Consider the following 22,745-nt stretch of genomic DNA (forward strand, 5'->3'; position numbering starts at 1 on the left):
ATATATATATATATATATATATATATATATATATATATAGGTTACATCTACTAACAAAAATAATAATATGACATATTGTATTATATTTATTATTTGCTGATATTAATTATCTAATAGGTTGTGTATAGGGAACTCTGGCTGGCTCAGTTGGCTCAGATCCTGTGACTCTTCATCTTGCATTGTGAGTTCAATCCCCACATTGGGTGTAGAGATTACTTTAAAAAGTCTTTAAAAATATGTAAAAAATGTATTTATTATTAATATTAATGTTAAGAAGCATCAGAAATGTGCATCATGTATTTCTCAAAGGAGTAGGCCCTTTAATTCTAGTTTAAGAAATAGCGTTGGGAGAAACCTGTAGCTGATAGCCACAAGATTACAAATCCATGCTTGTGCAGGAAAATGAGGATTTGCTCATGGAAGTTAGGTAATTACATATCTGATAGCATGGGTTTGATGCCAGTTTTTGTCTATAAATATAAATGCATATTTTGCAATAGTTGTGTGGACATACACTATAAGTGCAATTTGAGTATACTAGGAAATGTAACAGTTTTAAAGAAATATTTTCACTACAAATGCTAGAGGATGAATGAAGAATAATTAAAAAGATAGGATAAAAATATAGTGATTTATATATTCTTCCTAACTTCATCAAAATATTATTTACATACAATAATGTAAGCATATTTTGATTAGAAATTTATGCATGCATGTAAATATAACCATAATCAAGATAAAAGGTTTTTCCATTACCCACAAAAGATCCCTCCGGCTTCATTCTGAGGCAATGCTCTACCTACCTCCCCACCCACCAGTCATTGATGCTCTCTGTCACTAAAAAACAGATTTGCCTTTTCTAGAATTTTATATAAATGGAATCATACAGTGTATGTATTATGTTTTGACATTTCCACTGAAATGTTTGACTCTTACACTCATTTCATCATTCACTTTTTTCGCTCAAGTACTTTTGGCTTTATCTTCAATGGTAACCTTCTTCTGAAAAGACCCAGATCATAACTTATCAATATAACTTGAAATATTGTAACACCCAATGATAAATTTCCCAGGTAAATTTATATTATAGATTGATGAAAATTCAAGAAAAAATTCAAAGGTTCAAACTACAATTTCCAAAGCAAGTATGATATTAATTTTCTCCTTAGGAAATGGTTAATTTTGATTGACTGTAAGGAACTAACATATTTTGGTTTTGTCTACCATCATCAGTAACAATGACAAATCTTCACTCTCAAGGGAAGTTGCATTAGTGAGTACAAAAATGAGTCAGTAATTCTGAAAGCTAAAACATGCTACAAACATGCTTTTCCTCGAAAATCAAATGTAAATTCTCCCAAGCACCCAGCTACTACTTTGGCAAAAAGGACAATCTACAATCTCAGGCTCTGTTGGGACTGTTTCACACACTATTTATATTCACTGACCTGTACCCCATCGTATCACACAGCAGAAAGAGGCTGTTCCCTAGTGCATGCTGATCACGCCCTTCTACCTCCATGGCATCTTTTGTCACCCAATGTTATTTATTGGTAGTGTTGGTCCTTTGCATTAACCCCTTTCTCAAATCTTAGGGCAAACTGTACCACTAAGGTAAGGGTTTACAACATGCCATTTTCAAGGGAAGGAATGTTAAGAACAAAACAATATTTTGAATCTTTCTGTACTCACAATTGCATGCCTTATCAATCCTGGCTCTGTTTCTGTTCCCATTTGGGGTTAGTATCAGTTTTCACTGAATTTGTAACTTATCACTCTTATCCAACCTTGTTTAAGGCATAGTTTACTGTAGTGCAACAATTGATCAATCACTTGGAAGGATATAAGTAAAACTAAATTACCCTACATTTACTGAGTAATAAATGTTATAACCAATTGATTTTAGGTCATAATATATAACACCATTACTCATATTCATGAAACATTCTTTTGGAAGAAAATGGTCAATTTAATGTTAAGCTCTGCAGTGGACAGTTTCTTCATTTTCATTATGCTTTTTTTCCTCAAAGTGTGGCAGTTTGGGTCATCATCAAGGTCAGCAAAAATCCAGTGTTTCAGGTGCTCCGAACAAATCACAATAGAGACAGGCCAACATGAACACTTTAATCTAACACTGACATTAGGATATTTACTTGAACTATTCTGTTTTCAAAAAAGTAGAAATAGTCCTAAAGAAACGAGGAATAAAGTTTTAGAAATTCCAGTTTGTCACCAAATTTCCGTAAAATAAACCTCAGTTCTTTAAACTAAAAACTAAAAGAAATGTGTTTATACTGGGCACTTCAGGGTAAAAATCAACAATATAATATAAATTAAGTAAACCTCAAAGCTAATAAATAAAGTTACTTAACTTATATTGTTTAAGGAAACTGAGAAACATTGAGCAGAGAGCCCCATGCGGATACAAGGGTGCCTGGGTGGCTCAGTGGGTTAAAGCCTCTGCCTTCGGCTCAGGTCATGATCCCAGAGTCCTGGGGTTGAGCCCCACATCGGGCTCTCCGCTCAGCAGGGAGACTGCTTCCTCCTCTCTCTCTGCCTGCCTCTCTGCCTACTTGTGGTCCCTGTCTGTCAAATAAATAAATAAAATCTTTAAAAAAAAACAAAAACAAAAAACAAAAACCTACACATAGATGTTTATAGCAACTTTATCCTTAATTATCCAAACTGGAAAAAAATCAAGATACCTTGATAGGCAAATAGATGACAAAAAGGTTGCACATCCACACAAGGGAATAATCTCACTGCTAACACAAATGAACAAACCAAAAAGTCTGTGAAAAGACTTAGAAGAATCTTGTATTCAAAGGGGGAAACCAAAAGAAGCCAATCTGAAAAGGCAACATGCTGTGTGATTCCAACTCTATGGCATCATTCTGGGATAGGTCTAAGGATACTAACAGGAAAGGGATCAATAGTTCTTATGTGGTAGAGGGGAAAGGAGGAATAAATAGATAGAACGCTGAGTGTTTTTAAAGCCATGAAACTGTTCTGTGGAATACTATAATTGTGGGTAAAACTGTTAAAACTCATAGAATGGACAATACCAAGAGTGAATCTCAATGTAAACCATGGACTTAGGGTGATAATGATGTGTCAGTGTAGGTTTATTGATTTTAACAAATTACACTTTCATAAGGGATATTGATGGGGAACGGTTGTATGTATGTGGGGAAATGAAGTATATTGGAAATCTTTGTATCTTTCACTCAATTTTGCTGTGAACCTAAGACTCCTCTAAAAAAAAGTCTATTTTGATTCAAGCCGTCTATGTAATTTGGAACTTTGGTTTATTCAAAAACAGACATATGTTAGGGCCTCTAATTGTGCTCCTCTTCTATAATTATAGCCAAGCTTTTGTTTTTGTGGGTTAATATTTTACTCAAATCACAGAGCAGTGTTTCATACTTCAGACCAGCCATTTCAGGAATCTTCATTTCATTTTTTTATAACTTTATATCCAAAGATTTTCCAGCCATATAATCTCCATCTGAATAATTATGAACGTGACCTCAAGTTTACATTCAAATCAAAGAGAATTTGGCTTTCATTCTTAGTTCATATACCTAGCTAGGCTAATCAGGATCTGTTCCCCAAACACATTTTTTGCATTTAGGGCCAAAAGGGGTACTATGGAGTTTATATTAGATTTCTCTGTCTCCAGAACTAGGAGTCACTGTGTACATAAAGCCCAAATGTGCTTCCTGGTTGTGTTAATTTCACATTAAGAGATGATCTTATGCTTAGGAGGCAGACTCCTTAGGTCCAAGCAATTTCAGAGAAAAAACAATGAGAACTACTATTAGAACAAAACTGGAAATGCCTACTTGGAAAAAAAAAAAAAAAGCAGTGATATTATGTCACTAGATAGAACACACATTTTGATTAATAATCGGGAACCAGAAATACAGATTCAAAGGGAACATACAAATGAAGATTTTTTGTATAGATGAGTCTTATTCTCAGACAAATTAAAAGCAGTAGGCTAAATTAAACACTTATGGGAAGGTTTTTCCCTGTTAAATTTAAATGTAATAATTGGATTCCTGATAATCAGCACAGACTGATATATATCCCATAAGACTAAAACCAAGATCTTCATTTATATTTCTTTTGCAACTGAGCATGCTCACAGAGAGCTGGCATTCCCCTCTACTTCTCCATGTTCTCAAGTTTTTCTTTGGCAAGTCTTCAAGTGAGGCTCTTCTGTCCAATGTGATTTTGATTAGATTGTAATACAGTCTAATTTGGGATTAAGTTAGGATACTCATTTGTCTCTTGCATTAAGCTATGTCTTCCTACTTAGCCTTAATTGGTAATAATAGGCATATTTCTCAATTCATTTCTCTATTTCATTTCTCAATTCATTCAGAAACTGGCCAGGATCTTGAGGCATTTCAATATCTCTAAGGCCAAAGAAAGTGTCTCTAAGGGATAATTCTCAAAGAAGAGAGAAGAGACCTCTCTGGTTAGAATAGAAATGATTTCTCCAAATTGATGGGAAAACATAGAAGATATTTTATGAAAGATATCACCATGGTTGAGGCTCTTAGGTGAGATGCTCCCTGGAATATTCAAAGCATCCCAGAGCAGAAAAGTAGAAGGGGATTAATGTTTTACCTACTTCTAGGATTGGAGAACAGGGAGGTAACAAGATTACAGAAATGGAATAAATGTCTGGTGTGACTAGAAAGATAGGATCATTCCTAGCCTTGCAGAAACCTTTGTGCCCCTGCCCAGCACAGATGCATTAGAGAGAACAAACTGATCTTTTAAAAATGTTAAGGATGCAGTACAAATAGTTATCAGAGCTGAGGGGGCCAAGCAGCTAGAAAGAAGCCATACCTCACTTGTGGGTCATTACACATTCAGATCAAAGACCACATGGGACAAGAGTTCTGGGGGCTACCTGGTTGGACAGTTTACCGAGAATCACACAGCAGAACGTTCTACCTCCTGTAGTACCCTAAATCCATAAAATCTCTTGGAATTTAAACAGAGTTCTTGACAAATGTGGGATATATTGTAGTTTTCTGAAATGAATGAAAATTTAATGTATGATTTATGATTAAGGGTTTAATTTGTAAATTAAATGAAAGAAAATAAAGATTTTTTCCTATACACCTGAATTTTATGGAAATAAATTCAAACCATTCTAGAACTATAAAATGAGTTTATTTCTATTCTTTAAAGCCTTACAGAACAATTTATGTTTCCATATAACTTCACGAAAATGACTACTATGAACTTCTCCCTTTCTTCCCTCCCAAAGTCTTCTCTTTTAGAAACAAACAATCTTATTTCTCTCAATTGTTCCTTATGAGGCATAGTTTTGCAATCTCTCCATTACCTTTTTAAAATGTATGTACTTAATTCTCTAAAGAGAAGTTCCCTAAATTGCTCATAATAATTCAATATGGTTTAATAAATAAGGGTAGCACGTGGCCAGAATTTATCATGTTTTAAGCACTATACGTAGAGCATATGTAAAATCCAAGATTAATTATCTTGGTTGCCACACTCCATTATAGATTCTCATTGATTTTATCATCAGCTAATACCCTTAGGTCTTCTCCTCCATGGGCTGTTAATAAATAAGCCTGCACTCATGAAGATCTTTGTTTAAAAAAATAGCTGTCCGGAGTTTATATTTATCACTATTAACATCTATTCTGTTAGACATTAATCTGTGTATATATAGTTCCTTTGAACTGGCTAAAGTAATAATTTGTAATAATATGCTTCATCAGTGGCTCAATAAGTGTGGAACCATTTATTCCAAAAGGCAGTTAGTTGGAAAGAACTTGAAAGGACGATGGGATTGAATATGGAATTAAACAAAGAATTGACTTTTTGTTGCTCTTGTTGACTTAGCCATTGTTTTTAGTTTTGTTGTTAGTAGAGGTAGGAGTAAGTGGAACAGATGACGTACAAAACATTTTGCTTCACTAAAGTACTGCACCAACCAAGTAAGTGCATAATGGTATCCTTTTTCATTATTGTCTAATGAAAACCCTTACAGGAATTGAGCATTTAAAGCTGCACGTGCCTTTTGGTATAGCAGTGGGTGGTGTGGACAGAAGTTTGGTTTTATTAAAACTTCTGCCCAGAGTGAAGAGCTATTTAGTAAAAGATACACATCTAAAAATGTTTTAACTTAAAGTATGCTTTCAATAACTTTGTTGAAGTTTCTGGTTCTATAAAGACTAAATCAAATGTGTTTTTTTTTTGTTTGTTTTTTTTTTAACCCATAGCATCTAAGGACAATTTTAATGCTCACCACTAGCTTTCTCTTCTCCAAGATAAATATTTGCTATTTCTTAAATTTTGTGCTTAAAAAGATCATTTCTACATCATTCAGTCTCCTGATTGCCCTTTTCTGGATGTTCTCCTGTTGGTGATTGCCCAACTCCAAAATATGGAGAAGTGGAATACTTAATATATTTGAAAGCAGCACATTAAGTGCTCAACATGCAAATTTTTGAAAACAAAAGCAGGCTAGTATAGCACATATCAGTAGTAGATTTCACTAATGTTGTGTAAAATGCAGCATTTTATGCATATTTTTATTCAAATTACCTAAATTAGAGTTTAAAATCATAATGTTACACAGTCACATCCTACTACTAAAGATGAAAGACAAGGCTTGAATGAAAAACATTAAAGTAAAATTAAAAACCTCAAATGAATAGCTATGCTGGGAAATAGATGCCCAATCTACTTTGCCCATCTAAGTTTGCCATTATTTGCAATCTCTGTGTTCATAAAATGGCATTTTCATTAATGACATCAATGGGATCTATTGAGAGATTTTCTAATGAAAGCCAAACAAATATGACAACAGTGTTTAATATCTCTAAGACAGCTTTCAGATCTCTAAGAACATTGTAGAACTTTTTCTAAATCTCAATCTGCCATATGGCCAAGATTCATAGTTTGCTTTCTTTATTTCTAGGAAAACAAAACAACACAAAACCTTATGATCGTATATGGTTATATATCGCTAGAGATATGTCAGTGTGCTCTGTTTACAAAACCACTAAGTTCTATATTTATTAATGACAGGGATCATGCACTGTTCACAAGAGCGTAGGATCAAAATGGGAGCCATGCAAGTTCTAAACCATGAAAACATTTAGAACTTCAATACAACAGGTATTTACTGGCCACAACCTTTTCTCCATTCCTTCAGCCTTCTAATCCAAAATCAATTACCTATTTAATACTTGTATTCATTCTCAAAATGCTCCCCCAGATGGTTTATCCATGATATTTTCTAATATAGCTTCAAGTAGTAACTCTCTACAGTTTCTTTCCCATATCTCAGAGGTGGATCCATTTTCAACACAAACAAACAATCCCTCCTCCCTCAAAAGATTTCCCCACTCTTAATATAAATATACATTCCTTCAACATTTGGAGGTTGATCTAGCTATATTCATTAAAATTTAAACTCATCACTACTTTTTGTGCAGGAATTCTATTTCTATGTTATATTTACATAACTTATATGTACTCCCAGAATGACAGTGTGAGGAGATCCACGGACCCATTCCATAGTGAAACAACAACAACAGGTGAAAATTACTTAAAAAACAATGATTAAATGTCTCTGAAAATTGTTCTACGGGCATAAAACAAATGAAGACATATTTGTTTAAGACTGTCTAAATCTCAGTAGGAAGAGCAAATCTATGGCACTTGAACCATGTCCCACCCCTTCCCCACGACCCAACTCAGATTGACAGAAGCTCTAATCTGGCCAGGTGTAGCAAGAAGACTGGCCTGGTTCTCCTTTCAGCTCCAATCAGAGGCTATGCTCACTGAGAGACGTGTAGTCAGGATTTAAGTATCATTCGATAAGTATACTGAGTATCATTTATTTAATCTCTGAGTTGAAGAGGATACATCTTGACAAACTGACAAAAGCAGCTGAGAAGTGAGGAGCTCCCTTCCACCACCAAGCCCTACTCAAAGGTTAGAGACCCTATCTCAGACATAAGAGTTTAAGATTATTGTGACCCAGCTTCCTTCACTCTAGTTTGCTCACAAGGCAGATGTTCTATGCAGGGAAAAATAAGGTGAGAAAACCAGAAGAAACCAATCCTCATCAAATGCCCTAGACAATAGTTCAGAAACTGCCCAGAGAGAAGCAGTTCTTAAGAACAGAGAACTCCAAAACTTTCCCCCAAAAAATAATTCTTAGAAGTCAATAATAAAGTGACAACACAATAAAAAAAAAATGATTAAAGATCTCAATAGTCATTTATCCAAATAAGACATACAAATGGCCAATAAGAACATGAAAAAAGTTTAACATCATTAGTCATCAGGGAGATGTAAACTAAAACCACAGTATGTACATATACATATTTGCCTACACAAAACATGATTGTGTATAACATTATTCAAAATAGCCATAAAACAGACACAATTCAAGTGTCCATCAACAGCTGAATACATACATAAAAGTGGTATACCCATTCAATGGACTACTACCCAGCCATAAAAATAAATTAAGTACTGATATATGTACCTCATAGATGAATCTTTAAAATGTTATGCAAAATAGAAGAGGATAATCATAAAAGACCATGTTATGCATATTCCATTTACATGAAATGTCCAGTTTAGACATTACTATAATAATAAAAAATGGCTTAGTATTGGCCTAGGGCTAGGGAGTTTGGACAGGAAATGGGGAGTGACTGCTAATAGATGTAGAATATTTTTTTAAGATGATATAAATGTTCTAAAATTGATTGCAGTGATGGTTGAGCAACTCTGTTAATATCCTAAACACAATGAATTGTAACATTAAAAAGGTAAATTTTATGATATCTGAATTATATATCAACAAAGCTGTCACAAAATTATATACACAAAGATGTATACACTTGATATCCATAATAAATAAGTACCTGGGTTGGTCAAAATGTTGTAAAATTTTTAATATATATATATAAACATTGTGCATCTGAAACAAGGAATGCATCTGAATGTAGTTACATGAATAGAAACGCAAAATACCTTGCTTAGGATTTTCTTTAACTAGGAATGTTTCAAATGCTTATAGTGTAATTGTATTTCAGTTAAAAAATAGTGTGTCCACGGTATCCATTTTTTAATGCTATATGAATTGAAAAATATCTGGAAAAATATACTCTAAAATATTAACAGTGTTAAGTTCAAGGAAGTGGGGTTTAAGGAAATATCTACATATTCATAGTCACTAGGACAATAACTGATCAGTAAGTATTCTTGAGCAAATCAATAATCAAAGTCTGAGAGAATAATATCCTGGTATGATTAGATCAGACTCATGGGAATAGATAGAATTTGTGTGCTGGAAGTAGAGGAAAAAACCATGGTACCTAATTCCCTCATACTGTGTGTCTGATACCATGCTAGGTACTTTTCCTCAGTAATTAGTTGAATTATCTCCATTTAAACTCTACAGGACTACTCATATTTTACACATGAGAAAACTGAGGCTCACCATCAGGGATGTTGTGTAATTTCTCAACATAATGAGTTACTTAGTTTTTAGCTTACACCTGACTCCAAGGTTTATAAAATGAGATTATAATGAGTATTAAAATTAGATATCAACTAACATGCTTGAGAGTCTTGTATATGGAAGTCATATAAAGAAGCAGCATTAATTGAAGGTTATTTAATAATATTATGAGGAATGATTGGAAAGCAGGTAATGGAAACAGGAGAACCATTTAAGAGTACAGACTTTGCTATAAGTCAGTGTCAAGGCTAAGGAATATGATTGAGATGCAGATGAATAAGTAAACACATTAAGAATTTAGACTTTGCATAAGTCAGTCGGAGAAAGACAACTATCATATGATCTCCCTGATATGAGGGAGAGGAGATGCAACATGGGGGGTTAAGGGGGTAGGAGAAGAGTAAATGAAACAAGATGGGATTGGGAGGGAGACAAACCATAAGTGACTCTTAATCTCACAAAACAAACTGAGGGTTGATGAGGGGAGGGGGTTTGGGAGAAGTAGGGGTGGGGTTATGGACATTGGGGAGGGTATGTGCTATGGTGAGTGCTGTGAAGTGTGTAAACCTGGCGATTCACAGACCTGTACTCCTGGGGATAAAAATATATTATATGTTTATTAAAAAAAAAAAAAAGAATTTAGACTTTGCAACTGCATATACCCAGATGTGAATCCCATCTCTGACTGGTGTCATTGAGCAAAATGCTTTTTCAATACTATTTCATCGTTTGTGAAATAGGAACAGTATCCATCCCATCAAATTGTTTTGTTGGTTGTATTGAATAAATTTGATATTCTTAGCCAAACTTCTGGCAAAACAAACAAAATAAATTGAACTATTGAACTCTGTGCCAATGTTCTCAGGACTTGATGTGAATTAAGCTCTAATTTTCAAAACACCCTGAAGAGGGGGTTGCAGTTCTCTTTATTTTGCAGATGAAAAAATAGAAGAAATTTAAAAGAAATCAGAAAATTTGAGCAATTTACCAGAGGTTGCACAGATTCCACCCAACTTTCCTGATTCAACTTCATTATTTCTAAAGTACTAGAAAGTTCTTAACTCGTAACTGCTGTTATGAAAATGACAGTGATTATAAAGTTTATGGCAATGACAAGTCAGCTAGAGAAAAGAGGCAAAGTACAAGATATTTTAAAAAAAGAGAAGCAAACTTTGTTTTAAAAGTGCGTAGAGGTGGGGCGCCTCGCTGGCTCAGTGGGTTAAGACTCTGCCTTCAGCTCAGGTCACGATCTCCGTGTCCTGAAACTGAGTCCTGCATCAGGCTCTGTGCTCAGCGATGAGCCTGCTTCCCTCTCTCTCTCTCTCTCTCTACCTGCCTCTCTGCCTACTTATGATATCTCTCCATCAAATAAATAAAACCTTAAAAAAAAAAACTGTATAGAGGTAACCCTAAGAAAGGAGTCAATTACAAGTTTCCATTGTAAACTGGAAAAATATTAGTTGTCCAGGCAGAAATAAGAATTAAAATGAGCAGTTACATAAGTTCATGTAGGGGCAGCTGGGTGGCTCAGTCCATTAAGCATCTGACCCTTGTTATTGGCTCAGGTCACGATCTTCGGGTTATCAGATGGAGTCCTGTGTTGAGGTCTGTGCTGAGCATGGAGCTTGCTTGAGATTCTCTCTCTTCCTCCCTCCACCCCTTCCTGCTCACCCACTCACTCTTTCTCTTAAAAAAACAACAACAAAAAAAACCCAATTAATTAAAAAAAATACTCTAGTGTATGAAAAAAAATTGATAATGGTAATGTGCTATGCAATGAAAAAAACCTCTACACAAGACAATGATATATATAAAAACTGCTAAACATTACCTACGAAAGATTAGTTTAGTTAATGGTTAAGATCATGATAACAGTAGGTTTGGGAGTTGAGAAAATTAAGGAACTAATCTATCCTTAGAACATCAAAGGATGAGTGAATTCAATAGGGATAAAAGATTCAGCAGTTATTTCCAAAAATTTCTCGTGACTGTTGAATTGTCAGTGCTTAGATTTCTTTGTAAATTTTTGCCTTTTCATAATGGCACATGTAGGAGTCCATCCATTCTTTAAAAAGTTAGTTTAGCAAGTGTACATTATGTTGAATTTCTTACAAGTTAGCTATTTTTAATCTCATTTTTTTTTCCTTTTTATGGCATTCCATGAACTCACAAATTACTCCATTGTTCAAACTGACAATTTCTAGATTGCATAATGTGAATTTGTACCTTTGGGGTATGATAGAGAAACAATAATCAACTAAGTTATTTACTTAAAATTTGGCTTCCAATATATGTGTACAATTCATGCTTTTAATTGAAATAACCTGAGGGTTTTACATGAACAGTTATTTCTTTCATGGATCATAATAATTATTTCATATTAACTTTAGAATTCCTTTTAAGTCTACTTAAAAAATAGATTCAGGAACTCCAAAATAGTATTATAGTCAATTATATAAATAATATATTTTTAAAGGATTGTTGAAATATGTTTAAAAACATGGTTAATTCTTCATATTTAATTGCAAAACACCTTAGAATTTTTATTTTCATTTTATTTTATTTTATTTATTTTTTGTCTATAAGGTGATAAGATTTTACCTGGTTTGGTCCACTAATTTCAAAAATTATTACATGATTAGAAATCTAAGGTTATCTAAACAATATATTATTATGGTCCATGGTTTAATCATTTTGGGGGAGGAGAAAGGGGAAATCTCTAATGGAAAAGGCAAGAAATCATTTAGTGCAATTATTTTAGTTGTGATTTTTCTAGATTATATCTCATTCCTGAAGAAATGTATCTTGAGCTCATAAGTTAACTGCAAATGGCTCAGAGAGCCTTGAAGCTGAATGGTATCTGAAAGAAAGATTAATATAATGAACTATAACTGTTTGAAAGCATGGTTATTGTCTTCTGGTTAGATAATGTACATATATAATCATTAAGTTTCTTAAGTCCCAGGTATGGTTATGCTATTATGACAATATTGAAGGATGTTAAATAAAATTTTGGAAAAGATAGTTTTTAGTGATATTCCTGAGATAGCACAACTGTAATAATGGCAAACATGAGAAAGAAAAGAAACTTCAATTCCAGACTTCTGATCATGGAAATAACATTTCTTCCATGAATCTTATACCAGAATTCCATTTTGGCACACACAGGCATTCTAATCTTAGATCTCTCTTGGTGGTTGCTTTATTTCCAGACAGCAAGTAATGCCAATGTCATGCTGTGGTCTGTTTATAGGGTAATACCAGATCTTGCATTAAAATGTAACATGTGACAAGTTCATAAGGAAATGTTTTTATTCATGTGGTTTTTTATTCCAATGTACAAATGTGGTTCGATACAAATTAGTCCTTTCTAAAATCATTGCCTTTATACTGTGCTATATGCATGTGTGTATGTGTATTTGTGTGTGTTATATAAAGTTTATATTGAATATCAGTTGAAAATTGAGATTAATTGAAAAGATGAATCATCAATTTTAATCATAGCTGGTAAGGAATAATTATAATTGTCATAGTCATGAGAGTTACATAGTGTCAACTTCATATTCTCACTTTATGTTGGCTATCTGAGGAATTTTGAGAGATATGTGTGCTGTGCTGTGAACAGTTGACCTGATTTAGCAATCACAATTATCTTTTGACATTAGAATTTCAAACTTTTCTTCCACAAAATATTTTCTCAGAACTAATATCCACAGGCATAACTACTTTTTTTTCATAAGTTTGAAGACTTTCTTGTTAGGCATCAACAATACTGAAGTGCCATCAAGAAGACATCTTTATACAGTAGCTAAAGACCTTTAAGCTGCCTCTAGTTACTCAACTAATTAATATTTCATATTAAAAGGACTGAGCTAAAACAACATTCATAATGCTGCTGATGTGAAGGTGAATATGTTGTTTTGCCTCACTGGTGCATGCATTTCTAAACAGAAAATTTTAAAAAATGAAAGTTTTGGTTTTTGATGTTTTATTATTTTTCATATTTTATATTTTTCATTTTTCATTATCAATATAAATGATTGTTGCGTTGTATGTGCTTAATATATGTATTGTAGCTAGTCTTGCAAGATGGCCCCCAATAAACTATGCTTCCTTATTTTCAGACTTCTGGATCAATTTTCTGATGGCTTTGTGCCTCCATTGTCCTGTAGAATCAGTGGGAATGATGCAATGACAACCCCAGATCTAAGCCTTAGCAATGCCTGGAGCCACCATATAGGAATTCTGGCCCCTCTGCTGAGGGATTATACTGGCAAACTGCATGAAGACAAGGAATGCCTAAGCCTATATAGTGAAATTGTGGGGACCAGCTATTTCAGCTACCCTCTGAGTCCAGCCTACCAACTGCCCCACTGTGGCAGCAGAGAGGCAAGTGTGACATCTTGGCATGACCCTCAAATCACCAGACAACTGCAACACTATCTCCCAGCATATGAAAATGGAGAACCACCTAGTTGTTCCACTCAACCCCTAGAATTGAATGAGAAAAGAAGCTGTTGCTGTGATCTGATCAAGACAGCCTTAACATTGTCCTCAGCCTGACTAAACTGTAGATAGGTTTATTCCACATCATAACCCTTGATTCCCTTTTCTTAGAATATTTATATAAGAAACCTTGTAATAGCAAATTCTTTCTCTACCCACCTGAAATGTATATCTCTCTCCTTAAAAGCCTCTTATCAGTTTAAGACCCAGGGAATGTCTTTCTCAAGGATCTGCATTCCTTAATTAATGTAATCACCAAGTCTGCAGCAGGATAGGCTCCTAACTTCAGTCATGCCTTGATGCAAGTTGTAAAACTGCCTCTTCTCATGAAGATAAGAGAAAGATTAGTTTTCCTTTGGTTAAGGCCAATTAGAAAGCACCGGCAGCCTAAAATACCACCCCCACTATCCCCTGTCCCATTCTTAAAAATTTTCCTGGGCCATCTGTGTCGCTCAGTTGGTTAAGCCTCTAACTCTTGATCTTACTTAGCTCAGGTCATGATCTCAGGGTCCTGGGATCCTGTCTGCATCAGTCTTCACACTCAGCAGGGAGTATATTTAGGGATTCTCTCTCTCCCTCTCCTTCTGCCCTTCCCCACACTCAACAGGCTCTCTCCTTCTCTCTCTCAAATAAACACACAAATCTTTAAAAAAAAATCAAAACAAAAACTCTACTGACCTTTGTTTCAAGGCAGTCAAGCTTAGTCTGTTTCCCATATTGCACCACTCTTGAATAAAATCCTCCTTCTCTACTTAACTTTGTTCCATGCATTTTTAATTTTTACAAATCTATTGAAGTTTTGTTTTGTTTTTCCTCCACAAAAGAAGATAACTAAAATAGAAAATAAATAGCAAGAAGTAATGTCATAATAAAAATCAAACTAAAATAATGGTTTTGGGACTGGGCATTGGAAGGATATGGAAGATCTTGAGAAGTTTTAAGGATGGTTTGGAGAAGAAAGAACATTTTTATTGGAGGCCAGAAAAATAGGCTACTTGTCTTGTGAGATGGTAGATGTTGTCAATAATGATGAAAAAGGGCAAACATGGTAGAATTGGTGATGTGGCTGAAGACATTTCCAGGAAAAATGTTTAAAGTGACAACTGGTTTATATTAGTGGCATATGATAAAGTATGGATATTGAGAGATGAATTAAAGAAGGGTTATTCAGTTTTCAAGTAGAATCTAGAGGAAATATCATGAAACAATGATTTACTGAGTTGAAAGACTAAAACTAATTTTCATTCTCAGCTTTTCAGGCAGAAGAAATGGCTTCAGGCAAAGATCAAATCCAGAGTATGACTAGGAAAAACTTGGTTTCAAGGTAAAGATTTCAAGGGTGGAGTTACAAAATCCTTTGTTAAAATCCCATAAAGGTTTAAATTAGGACCACAGAGGCTCTCCCAGCTGAGTAGAAAATCTTCCCCAAATAATCCTTAGATCTTAGTTTTTTCTGTCTCTTGGCTAGCTAATAAATATTCTAAGATTCTCTAAGGAATTTTTCCAAAAGACCCAGACTTTCAGCCAAAGGCAGGGAGAAGTCTGGTTTGTTTTATTTTGTTTCATTTTAGATCTTATTATTTGACAGAGAGTGACACAGCTAGAGAGGGAGCACAAGTTGGGAGAGTGGGAGAGAGAGAAGGTAGGCTACCCACCCAGCAAGGAGCCCAAAACAAGGCTGGATCCCAGGACCCTGGGATCATGACCTGAGCCTAAGGTAGATGCTTAATGACTGAACCACCCAAGCACCCAAGAAGTCTGTTTTGAAAAGATTTGAAGGTATACATTTTGCTTGCATGGCAAAAGAATTATACCCACATCTTAATAGGATAAAATATGAAACATAGGTAAATACTGTCTTTAAAAAGCATATTTTAAGTGTAAATAATGTAAGTGAAAGAACAAAGAAAGAAAAAAAGATATGTAATGCCAACAAGTTAAGAAAGTTGGAGGGCTATATTGATTAATGGCATAGTAGCTTTCAAGATAAGGAATATTGCCAAAGATGAAGAACATTTTAAGATAAATGAAAAGGCCAATTCATCAAATGTGAGAAAAGGTCAAAGGTGAGAAAAGGTCAATTCATCAGGAATATATAACAGTCTTAAATGCATATGTACCAAAAAACAGAGTCTCAAAATATAAGAAGCAATGAAAGAGAAGAATTAAATGCAGTAATAGATTTATAGAGAATTATTTTTTAAATCTAAATATGCTTTTCTCAGTATTTCATAGAAAAAAATTAAATCAGTAAAGCTATTAAAAAGTATGAATACTATTCCCTACACTTTAATCTTACTGACACTCATAAGGCAATACATCCCACATTTTTAGAATACAAATTTATTTCAAATGTACGTGGAATATCTACAAGGTATACCATATGATGGGTCATACAATGTCTTGATGAATTTCAAGAGAATTAAATAGTAAAAACTATTTATTTTTACTACAACAGAATTAAATTTGGAAAAGAAAATTAGAAAACAAGTGTCTGGAACATCCCCCAAAGTATTTAAAAAATACTCTTCAAAACAATCTACAAGTCAAAGAAGAAATTACAAGAAAACTTAGAACATTTTGAGTTAAATTATAATTAAAACACATCAAACAGTTTAGAGTAATTATAAAGCAATCATTACAAGAAAATTTAGATATTACCTACTTACACTGGGAAAAAAATAGATATTAATGTTATTTCTTTCTTAAGATATTTGGTAGGATTGTGCACTGAATCTACCTAGGTCTGCAACTTTCGGTTGTGGAATGGTATATAATATAGAATTGAATTTCTGATGGATAAAGAGGTTTTTAGATTTCTTATTTATTTTTGTGACACTTCAGATAATATGAATTCTTTTAAAAATTTTTTAAATCTCTAGAATGAAAATTATTGGCATACAATCATTGATAGCATTTCTTTATCTATTAATATCTATAGAATTTATAGTAGTATCTATAAGTTTCTCAAATTACTGTCAGCTCCAGAGCACACTAGGGCTAAGTCACTACAACCTTATAGTCAGGAAGGGTAATTCTTGCTCTTCTTCCCTTTTGTTCTTCATGTGCTAAAAGCACAGAAGAAGTTTATACGGTTGTTGGGTAAAGACCGCTGATACAAACAACTCTATTGCAACACTTCAGATACTCTTGGCCTCACCATCTTCGTCTAGTTCTGTGTGGTATCTGATTGATTTCAAACAAGATTAAACTGGATAAAACTTGCTTTCTGCCTGCACAGGAGGCTCTGACCTCTAGCATAAAGGCTTTGTATTGATGTTACTGCAAGTCATGCTCCCTCATGGCTATGCTCACCATGGATAACACTGGAATACAAAACCATTAACACCTTGACTAGATAGCCTTGACCAATGTAAGGCCCTTTACTATACTCTCCCCTTTAAAGATGTTGAGATGTGGTTTCTAGGGCCTAGCCAAGAAATTATTGAATGATCATGCTAGAAGAGATTTGTATCTTGCTATCTTCTATTAAGGGTGGCTAGGAATTGTTTGCTTCCCAACCACTACTTCCAGTCATCTTCCTCCCACCATGAATTGGATATTTCTCAACATATTACCACCGTGGTTAATATGGTAGTTATAGGATTGTGACAAACACCTTCATATGAAATACAGAGGGTGGAGGAATTATTTTTTTTTTTCTCACAGTAGGGTTAGGAGGAAGATGGAAGTATAAAGAGAATATGAAGTTTTGATTGAGATATACATATTCAAGTAAAGATGTGCAGTAGGTACATGGATATGAGGATCTTGAGTAAATATAAGGTGTTTGGCAAAAGACAGTTGAAGGGAGGAAGGACATTCATTTGCCAGTGAATAAACAAAAGAACCTTGGTCAGATCCCCAAAAACCAATCTCACTGAGTCAGTGAATAAAGAGAGAAAATTTCACAAATGTATTAAAAAGTAATAGTCATTAAGATAGAAGTAAATAAAAACAAAATGAAACAAACAAAGCCCCCCAAAAAAACGCAAAAAAAACCAAACTGCTATCGAAGATCAACAAGAATTTTGAGGAAAAATGAAATGTCAGTTGTGTCCAAGGTTATGAAAGTGACATGTGAATATATGTCAGTTCAGGAAATTGTAAAATATTTAGTATCATTTTCCTTGGAATAGGAATAATAAAAATCAGAGTCCAGCAAGCTTTGGGAGGGGATAAAATCACAGAAATGCTGAAACCATGATTGACTGAAACTATTCAGAAACTTGATTTTAAAGTATCAGTCCAGGTAGGGACACATGGTTTTAAAAGTAGACAACTTGGGGGTGCCTGGGTGGCTCAGTGGGTTAAGCCACCGCCTTCGGCTCAGGTCATGATCTCAGGGTCCTGGGATCGAGTCCCGCATCAGGCTCTCTGCTCAGCAGGGAGCCTGCTTCCCCCTTCCTCTCTCTCTCTGCCTGCCTCTCTGCCTGCTTGTGATCTCTCTCTGTCAAATAAATAAATAAAAATCTTTAAAAAAAAAAAAAGTAGACAACTTGTTCTTTTATTCAAGGAATATGAATCTACTTTTATATTCAGAAAGGAGGAGTAAACAGACAGAAGAGAGTAGCAGAGAAAAGAGAGAAGATACTGGTTCCACAAGAAAGAAGATGTGATAAGTACAGATGAAAATGAGTATATGAGTAAGGACAAGATAAATGTATAATATCCTGATGTCTTCATCATCCTTTGCAAATACATCTATTACATATTATACATTAATATACCAAATGTTAGCATGGGTATTTTGAAGATTGTGATAAAAATCTGTCCTCTGAGAAGAATGGGAGTATCGATGAGGGATATGCAAGAATCTCGCCAGATGAGCAATGAAAATCCACACAAGATTAGAAAAGAAACATTTTCTGTGATGCCAATCTATGCAAAAATTTTGCGTTCTCTATTTCTGAGAGAGAAGAATTAAAGATGTTACAATTGAAGATCAGAGATGATAATATAACGATAATAAAATGATAAGTAAAAATTAGTCAAAGAATGAGGTTTAGGGTTTTAGAGATGGAGCAGCTAATAGTCACTATGGGGAGAGATGTTGCAAAACATTAGAGGTGAAGGTTTTGGGCCGGCGGGGGGAGGGTGGATGTGATTCCTAAGGAACAGATGAAGCTAGAAAACTATGTGCTATTGTCATGAATGGGGACATCTGTTAGAATAATGGTAGGAATGGCTTGGAAAGAAACACTGTCATCCTAAAACAAAGCCAGCTGATGATTAAGGAGGAATGACCTGCATATCAGGGGGTAACCAGCGAGTAGATGCCAAAAGTTGGTTGGCTGAAGTTGAATCCAAAGGAATAAGAACTTTTTCTGTAAGAAAGGTGACAGAGTCCACCAAACAATGGTGTTTCGGCTATTATATTTTTTATTTTGTGGGGAGGAAAGTTACAGTACTGTCCAAGCTGTCGGAGCTAGATGTACTTGATGAACTTCCTGTTCTGAGTTTTGTCTGGCTGTGTCTGTACTAAGCAGGGCACATCAATTATATTAGAAGAAGATAAGAGATGATATTTGATCAGCAATTTAAAAAGTGTTCAATAAAAAAGTCCCTTGAATAGATAGTCAAAGTTATTTTCAACTCAAAGACAGAGCAATGGCATTATAAACACTTATAGAACAAATGAACTTGTATTCTGCTCATTCCAAAGTCATTGAGCTATAAAAGGCACAATTAACAAAACACACAGTTTAGTCATCATTGCAATTGCAAAAGATGCGTTTATCAAGTGTCATTAATTTACATGATTAAGTGTCAAGTGGGTGATTCACAAATTTAGGTTCACTTTAAAAGGCAAACATATCTCCCAGTAGGGGACAAGGAGCTGAGTTGGAAAAATTAAATTAAATTCCATCTAATCTTTCTAAGAAGTTTTAGCTTAGTATCAATAATTTAGCCCACAATTATGGTCAATGATACTTCCAGATACTCCTTGAAACCCAAGTAAAAACAGAATAACCCACTTGCATTTTCAGGGAAATGTTGTATCCTTAGCCACTTAATACATGCCATTTAGAAAATTATCATGTCGGGATGCCTACGTGACTCAGTCTGTTAAGTGTCAGCCTTTGGCTCAGGTCATGATCCCAGAGTCCTAGGATCAGTCAGGCATCAGGCTCCTTGCTCAGCAGGGAGACTGCTTCTCCCTCTATCTGCTGCTCCCACAGTTCATGCTCTCTCTCTCTTTCTCTCTCTGACAAATAAATAAATCTTTTTAAAAAAGAGAAAGAAAGAAAATTTGCATGTCATTAGAAAATTGTTTTTTTAACAAACTTTTGATGCAGGATCTCGTGATAGAGTGAGAGTGGAAACACGGAAAGGAACACACATAGTAAGAGGAGATCTTCAAATGAAATGGGAAGTTTTCCAAATCTCTTTTATATCTATAGTTATTCACCTATATCCAAATTTATCGATTCTCCCCAAATCTCCTACCTAACCATCTCCATCACTCTCAAGGATTTCATTAATTGTTCCCATAAGTAGAAAATGGAAGTTGTTAAGTGGGATCTTGCTTGATTTTATGCCAAGCAACCTGCAAATATTTTGATTCTATGTGCATGCCCCTTTCCCTTTATCCTTCCTCTTTCCTCATACATATATATGTAGACTGGATGGCTTCCTGTTTTCATTTTCTCCAAAACTGAATTTACTACATTGCCCATTTACCCAGGCTCTTGCCTTCACCAAATGAACAAACAAAAAGAAACTTACTCTTCCTTAAGTGTACCTTTGATCAATAATAGGAAAAATAATCGCCTAGTACTTGGATCTCACTTATATCTGATTTAGATTATCTTTTTTTTTTTTAAAGATTTATTTATTTATTGGAGAGAGAGAGAAGGAGGTGAGGGGAAGAGGGAGGGAGATACTTGAGCAGATTCCTCCTGAGAACAGAGCTGGGTGTGGGGTGCAGAGCCAGGTGCAGGGCTAAGTCTCATGACCTTGAGATCATGACCTGACCTGAAACCACAAGTTGGACCCTTAACCAACTGTGCCACCCAGATGCCCCAATTTAGACATTCTTTAGAAGAGATTTTAGACATAAACTTTAGAGTCAATGTTAAAATGAATTAAGGTTTTGGGGACTGTTGGGATATAATGAATATATTTTGCTTGCCAGAAGAACATGGGTTTAGGAGGGAGCAGGGGGAGAATTTTATGGAGTAATTTTGTTTCCTCAAAATTCATATGTTGAATTTTTTTTTTCATGCGTTGAAATCTTAAGCTCCAAAGTGATATAATTTGGAGGTGGGCTGTTGGGAAGTGATTAGGTCATGAGACTGGAGCCCTCATGAGTTAGATTAATGCTCTTAAAATAGAGACTCCAGAAAGTTCTCTAGTTCTTTCCCTTCCACAATGTGAGGACACAATAAGAAAATGGCTGTTTATGAAATAAGAAGCACGTCTCACCAGACACTCAATCTACTGACACCTTGATCTTGGACTTCTCAGCCTCCAGAATTGTAAGAAGTAAATGTGTATTGGTTAAGCCACCCAGTTTATGGTATTCTGTCATAGCAGTTCAAACAGACAAAAACATTGCTCAAGCTAGTGTGTTACGTATCTCCTCTTCATTCCATTGGTGAAGGAGAAATCTCTGCCCTGGGATTATGGAAATAGCTAAAAACATAATACCCAACATCAGCAGGAGAGATCAACAGCAGTTCTTTTTTTTTTTTTTTTTTTTTTAAAGATTTTATTTATTTATTTGACAGAGAGAGATCACAAGCAGGCAGAGAGGCAGGTAGAGAGAGAGGAGGAAGCAGGCTCCCTGCTGAGCAGAGAGCCCGATGCGGGGCTCGATCCCAGGACCCTGAGATCATGACCTGAGCCGAAGGCAGCGGCTTAACCCACTGAGCCACCCAGGCGCCCAGTTCTTTTGTCACATATATTCCCAGCTGGGGGATGAGGACACCATGTCATGTAGGGCCTCCTGGTGCTTGCTTTTGGGATATAACTGAATCAGCAGAGGCTGTGAGAGGTTAACATGCAGTAAGTAAAAAGATGTTGGAGTGACACCTAATTGTTGTGAGGAAGTGTGATTAGCCTGTTTGAATAATCGTGTGGGCTGGTAGGAAACTAAAATCTTCCACTCAGAGATAAGCAGGCTGTGTCCTTAAGCTTTCATGATAAAGAAGACTGTTTGGCTACAGAACCTTATCAATAGGAGTACAATGATGAAATGAACTTGTGGTTAGGACATTCTAAGGACCTTGGTTTTCTCCAGATGTCAAGGCATATATAGCAGTAGGTTTAATTTTAGACTTCCTTTATAGCTAGGTCATTACTAGATGCTCCCTTTTTTTTTTTTTTTTCCTTTTCCCTTTAACATCCACTCTTTTCATATACTCTGTTAACTGTACCATCATAATAACTCTTAAATCATTACCATGGTCACGTCACTTCTTCCCACCACTTTGGTTTATCCCAGATCTTCTGTTAGAACTTGACTTAGCAGTAACCTTCTCTGAGTCTTTTCTTTGAGTTTTCTTGAGATTCTGAGAAGTGTCCCTCCTGTCACTCTCACAACATTCTTTGCTTGACCTTTTATCAAATATACCACCTGGCAACTACTTTTTTACCTTATTTTTTCCCCCAAAATAGACTTCAAGCTTTAGATATCAGAAACCGTGTTTTGTGTACTCTACTCCTAATGTATGGTACGTAGTAGATAAACAGGGAG

This window comes from Enhydra lutris, unplaced genomic scaffold (assembly GCF_002288905.1).
Source record: "Enhydra lutris kenyoni isolate GAN:26980312 unplaced genomic scaffold, ASM228890v2 scaffoldscaffold20, whole genome shotgun sequence".
In the NCBI taxonomy this organism is placed as follows: Eukaryota; Metazoa; Chordata; class Mammalia; order Carnivora; family Mustelidae; genus Enhydra; species Enhydra lutris.